Source organism: Rosa rugosa, chromosome 1 (genome assembly GCF_958449725.1).
Source record: "Rosa rugosa chromosome 1, drRosRugo1.1, whole genome shotgun sequence".
In the NCBI taxonomy this organism is placed as follows: Eukaryota; Viridiplantae; Streptophyta; class Magnoliopsida; order Rosales; family Rosaceae; genus Rosa; species Rosa rugosa.
The window spans coordinates 27,115,913-27,122,556 of NC_084820.1; the positions used below are offsets into that span (position 1 = coordinate 27,115,913).

Below are 6,644 nucleotides of genomic sequence, written 5' to 3' on the forward strand. Positions count from 1 at the left end.
CATATTCTTTCTGTTATGTCAGTCTCATGACGACGACAATTTACTGTCATTTGAGATTATTTAGACGACAAATATTTGTGGTCTGAATATAAAACGGACCACTAATAGTACGTCTTTTATATTGTCTGTGATCAAGTCCAACCACACTTATTTGTTATTATTATATGCTTTAGCCAACACTTTCATCCAACTTATGTTGTCATTTTGGCATTTAGACTACAATTTTCTATTGTCCCAATGCCAAAAAGACAGTAGACTTCTAATTGGTTTTTGTGTTGTTTTTGTGCAGCTGCAACCACACATTTTGGTGTGTTTTTGTTGTAATTTGCAATTTGAGATAACACGTATTACTAGTCCCCTGTTACAATTAGTATGCATGCATTCTGGAAATTAAAATTGCCCATTCATGAAACCATAATATCCATATCCAAAATTATTCATTGCAATTTTGATGAATCCACCATTGTCTCATGTACACAAACCTATTCATGAGCATCAGCTCAAAATGGCCTATATCTATTAATCTGGGCAGCCAACAAAATATGCATGAATCAAGCTTTCATACCCCGAGTTATAGGGCACCCAAAAAATCTGACTAGGCTTCCCTCTTTAATAAGAAGTTGACAAAGAACGAGCTCGTTTAGTCGGATTTCCACAGCCAATGACACCAGTCTGAGCAGGGTCTACGAAGCCAATCATGTCAAGCATATTCGATTTCTTCAACACTTGATAAAGGAAGTTGTAAAACCACAAGTCCCAAAATATCATTACAACAGTACTGAATATCACACAATGTACAACATAACTAAAATTGCAAAAGTAAACAAAGATGTGCCAATTTTCCCATTATGTAACCATTCATTTTAATATATAGAAGGTTACATTAGAACTTAGAATGCAAGTCAGGTGTACAACTACGCACCTTCTTGTTCCTTGGCAAAATTGATGATAATAGTGGCAACCAATAACTAAGTAGCAAAACAAGCGGAACCAAGAATATTTATCAGAATAAGACCCCAAAAGAAAGAAGTTGCGACTTGACAGAGAGAGCAAAAGATCACATTTTGATAGATTTAAGGATCTGACAAACTTAGGCTATTTAATTTGGATTGTAGAGCAAAAGAGTTTGGATCATTTTCATAAAAATTGAGACATTGGACTCAAAAATAGGTAAGTTTATAATGAATAAAACAAGAAGGTGGCTACACTCACAAAGTGGTTGCCTTCATTTACGAAGATATCCTCCATGTGAAGAAGGAGCGATCTCCACTGACTTGAGAGATCAGATTCAAGTTTTGAAGTGTTGTTTGCATACTGTGGTCCCTTAGGATCAATCTCCTTTCACCTGAAACAATGACACGTAGATAAAAAGAACTAAGGTCACCAAACCATATGTAGATATCAAACCGTGATGGGCACCAAGAATTCGACTCTCACAATAGCACCAAGCCTTAATCAGTATGATACTACGTTTAAAGAGATGATCTTTGACAATGAGGCGATCAACCTGTAAGGTAACAGCACCAGGAAGATGATCAAGAAAAAAAAAATTCCAAAATCACAAACAAGCAAGAGCACCAAAGTCCAATATCTTTACTTGCTATAATAGACTTGAAAAAAAATAATAATAATTGCATCTGATAAACCAGAGCTTCCTAGGAAAGCATCATTTACATGAACCAAATCTGGTGACTCATTCAATCATGTGTAGCAAAACTGGACTAATAAAACTCAGCTTTAGTGGAAGACTACCAGCTCAAGAAAGCATAATGTACATAGCCCTCCTAACTGATTGAAGGATATATCAACCACAATATTTTGCATAAGGCACTTTACAAGCTTAACCTGCCACCAGAAAACACAACAATCTTTACTGAGGACAACTAAAATTAAGTAAATCTGAATAGAAACAAAGAAGAATCTCATAAACACACGTGCATTTCCTAAAGGTTTACAGGAAAAGCAAATTAAAGGACATACTAGCGGTGAAACAGAAATTTTAAATGGACATGATGGTGTGGTGCTACTGTAAAGCCCCAAAAGGATTGACGTCACAGCGGCGCGAATCTTACGAACCTTAAGTATTGACTAAGTAATACTCAAACTTCTTAAGATGCGCAGGGCTGAAGAAAATGAAACTAATCAAGTGAAGTTTGATGAATAACTAAGTTTTTTTTTCTTTTTTTCTTTTGGGCAGCTGCAAAACTCGATATTTGGAATCAATGTATCTCAACCTTTGGTGATGAAAAAACTACATAAACTCAAGTGAAATCTGATGTTAAATAAACTCGAGATAGTCAAACTAAATAGACTACAAAGAGGTTTGATATCTGAGGCTTCACACTACAATTGGTGGAAAATTTTCAAGCAATGACAACAGCAATTAGGATTTATCCAACTGAAGTGACAAGCTCAGCAAGAGTAGACAGAAACTTAAAAATAGGAGAAAAAGACCTGCTTTAGCGATCAAACTCTGTTGTCAAAGGAGAAAAAGACCTTATAACTGGTGTTGCAAAAGCACCCATCTCAATTCTAATAACTGCTCCCAGGCTCTCTTGTTCTTCCCGGAATCAACTGCGCCAAAGAACTGGAACAAATTAGAATAGGCTGCAATGGGCGCATTGACTGAATTTTAAAGTCATTCATGTACGTCATGCACTTTCACAATGTGCAGAAACATCACTTTATAATATATAAAAATTAAATAAATAAATAAAAAGTAGCCGCATCATTGTTTAAGTAATTGCAATACTATCAGCTCTTTGCATTATGATACCAAAATTGTTGAATTGGCACGCAAGACCTTGCAAGTGAAGTCACATCAAACTACCAATGCAATTCACTATGGAATGAGGTCAGAGAGAATTTGAATACAGTTAATGCTTATGAGAATTACATGTGAAGAAAAATTCCAACTCCTCTTTTGGGGATGTGATGCAATTCAAGTAGGAGCACTCCAGTGCAGAAGAAAAAAAGCCATAGCCCTCCAGAATATGTATTCACATACAAAGCAATACAACAATATATCAAATCTTACCTTTATTCATCAATCAATTCTATATGCTGTGGTTTCTTGTCTATTTTTTCTGTGGGCATTAAGATATATATGACTTGAATCTCACCAATTAAACAAGGTCTCAGTGACCGATGCCAGTCCCACCCCCACCAACAATTGGAATTAGGCAGCAACCACACAAGGGAGTAGGTATCTGTATGAGCATTAAGAAAAAGATGAAATAAGACAAATTATTGGAAATGAATTGAAATAATTGGTATCTCTACTAATATTAAGTAACAAAAGATGAAATGAGGCAAATAATTGAAGATGAATTGAACTAGAATCCATGAAATGCTACTATAATACTGTAATCATTCAAATTTCAGAGCATGTAAGTTACATGGCATGTAAGTTACAACCAAGCACTGTGTTCCTGTCAAGGACCTTTTTCTTTCGCCGGTAAACTTTTGCCATTGTTCCAAATATCACAAGTGTGTCAAAAGGCACTACAAATGAATGAGATGGCTACTGGCATAAATACAATTTGAGTAAGGCAACTCACAGGAAATTATAATACCCAGAATTTCTCCAAGCTACCTTTCATGCACTGATCAGTGCAAACATTGAATTAAAGACCAGTTTAACAGAAGGATTGCATACCTCCAAAGTCAACTCATGGCATCAACTGTTTCTGAGTATGTCACCAAGTAAAAACAAACCAGATCTATCAAATCAAATAGAGGATGTCACCAAGTAAAAACATAAGGTAATTAACTAATAGAAGGAGTGTCCAAAAAAACATTGCTTACTTAATTTTCTTAATGAATACTAAAGACCATCAGTGACCTCTTTACCTCAAGATTGTCTGCCCTTGACGTTCTTTGTAACATTAAAACCAAATTGAGGCTACATTAGCAGCAGGAACATTGACAATTTCAACCGGCTACTCCGACTGTCCTCTCCCCTGTGAAAAAATAACATTAGACTAAACACTAAACATCTAGAACCATGTTCTCATGCAACGTACGGGTTTATATCAGCTGCAAGATTCACATTTCAGTAGATTGACTTGATATTACTTTGATTTTAGAAGCACCAGATGAATCTTTTTTGGGAAGCAACAGATAAGAAAATTGGATGTGAATTTTAAGACTCACCTGTTGGATCCACTTCACGAGAGATTTTAATTGCATCAGATGTAACAAGATCTTGATTAGCAGGTGAAATTGCTAAAATTATACTGTTGGGCTGCATAAAATGTTGAACAGATAAGATGATTAAACATAGTAACAACTTCAGGGGAAAAAAGAGAATTATAAAAAATAAAAAATAAAAACAAAGAAGAAGAAGAAGAAAGCAGATCAAAATTTCAATGGACTGAGAAACAAATTCTGTTAAGAGGAAAGAGACAGATGTTCAATAGAGATGGCAAGGAGTCTTAACAACCTTCTTAATCTTCATCATCATTAAAAAGTGATTAAATATAACAGGATTCTAAGGACAATAGCAACAGAAAATACAAACTAGAAAAAAGGAAGGCAGTTCAAACAAATAATAAACAAAGAAGGAGGGTGCACAACTACAATACCTAGGTTCCCAACCCAGTACTTCTGCCATTCCAACAAATGATAAAAAAAAAAAATGGAGGTCTGACCTTTGAGGCTCAACTAGCAAGCTCTCGATGACCAATATGAAGGGCATCAAATTTTCCCAGTGCAACTATTCCTCCTAGGTACAATACCAAAATAAAAGAAATAATAAGTGCATGGCTTAAGATAAATATGCTTAACTAAGCAGATGGTTATACCAATTATAAATTTTCAGTACAGAAAGCACATATGCAAAGCCTATACATCTATAAAGAAAACTTAGTGAAAGAATGTTAGGAGTGCAGTGATACAACTTGCTAAGTGACCGAAAAAACTTGGCAATATCAGAATGGCGCAAATGAATCGAAAGGAGAAATTTAGAAGTTCTCTCAATTTCACAAGACTCGAGAGTGTACTTGGGTATGAGAAAGCTTGTTGTATTACACTGATTTTGTATTAGTTTCTACTGCTCAGCAGTTGGTTAATTGATTTTAAATTTGAGCTTAGTAGAGTACTTTGAAAGTGGTGTCTCTAAGTTATCTAGTCATGAAGCTACTAAAAGAAGTGTGATAGAGTACTTGATGAATCAGCTAGGAGTAATTTCACCGGCTGCAACGCACAAAAGGGTTCTTACAGATAGACTAGTCCTGTACTTGCACGACTTAGCAACAAGTTTCTTTATATAATGTGACAAACATGCTGGTGAACAAATGAAATAGGGAAACAGGTGGAAAGAAAGAAACCTGCCACCGAGGACAATACGTCGGAGGGAAGCTCGCATTCGTCTTCTCGTTGGCTTTGCAAAAGAAAAGGAATCAGAGGTTTGACCACATACAAAATATTTACATACATTGCATGTGTGTGTATCTGAAGGATTAAAAATCAAAACCAAACCATGATAAGCACAACTGAATCAATTGATTAACGCTGATCCCTACATTGTATCTCTCCATTGAATCAATAAGACTAGAAAGATGATAACCCATTCTGGGTTACTTGCTGCCCCACAAGTCTTAACAAATACTAGTCTTACCTCTAAACAAGTTGTCAATTTCATTATTTGATAGACTATATATATCGAAGAAAGATCAGAATAAATAATAGCAAAGGTTGAATGGGAACAGAAATAGTGGAAAGGGATGGAGGAGTAATTAAGTACCTGAAACAGTGGGAGAGTGTAGGAATGTCGGGAGGAGACTTGGAATGAATGATAGAGCGAAAGCACGAGATTCTACGAGCAGACAAGGATTTGAGAGAGCGTCGTACTCGTAGCCCAGCGATTCGAGTACCCAATCCAAAACCAAGTTGGGGTTGGTGGCGGCGGCGGCGGCGGAGGTCGCGGTCTCGCAGCCGTAGGTGATTCGAGACACGATCGAGAGCCACCACCACTAAACATTATTTGCAATTCGCTCACTCCCTCAAAACTCAATCCACTCACTCCTAAGTCACAACTCACAACAAAACCTTTTCAACATTCGTCCCCCTCAAATTGGACGGCGGGGAGGGCGTGAGGGTGGCGGTATTGGACAGCGGAGATGATGGGTGGGGAGTGGGGGAGAAGTGAGGGAGCGGAAGAGAGAGGGGAGATGAGAGAAGAAAAGATTGGCTTCTAAGAGATAGATACGAATACAGAGGACTGATTTCATAGGCCAGTCTCACGCTCCTTTTCAGTCCTCTGATTTCACTAATGGTGTTATTCCAACTGATTTCACGGTTCCGGGGACTGGATCTGAACAAAATTTCCGAAGAGAATTTAATTGAGAGAGATTCTAGGGATTTTGGGTTTCGGGGAAGCAAACGAGAGGTGGAGAGAGAAAATGGGGATTTTATGTGGCTGAAAGAGTGAGCCGAGATGGGAAGGAGTAAATGTGTAGTAGACTTGGGAAAAAAAAAAAAGTGAAACTCATCTTCTTTTTTTTGAAATAGGGCCAGTACGGCTGCCCTCAAGTCTTGACCATTAATGAAATCTCAGAATACATGGGGGGAACATGATACCTAAACCCCAAATCACAATAAGCATAAAGAGAACAGCTCGAGATCATAACGAGAGTCTCTAC

General features: G+C 37.1%; 1 long non-coding RNA gene across 20 annotated transcripts; it reads right to left on the minus strand.

The window, feature by feature from the left end:
• Positions 1-407: 407 nt before the first annotated feature.
• LOC133724474 (uncharacterized) lies at positions 408-6,440 on the minus strand. Of its 20 annotated transcripts, none has more exons than XR_009853727.1 (11): positions 5,747-6,440; positions 5,331-5,383; positions 4,653-4,726; positions 4,156-4,246; positions 3,853-3,962; positions 3,659-3,722; positions 3,123-3,209; positions 2,455-2,574; positions 1,753-1,845; positions 1,438-1,507; positions 408-1,345 (listed from the first exon to the last, which is right to left on the minus strand). It is a non-coding gene; the product is annotated as an uncharacterized LOC133724474 (long non-coding RNA). The 20 variants fall into 20 exon arrangements; XR_009853726.1 differs by having other exon boundaries at positions 408-725; positions 923-968; positions 1,213-1,845; XR_009853713.1 differs by having other exon boundaries at positions 408-1,507.
• Positions 6,441-6,644: the final 204 nt, after the last annotated feature.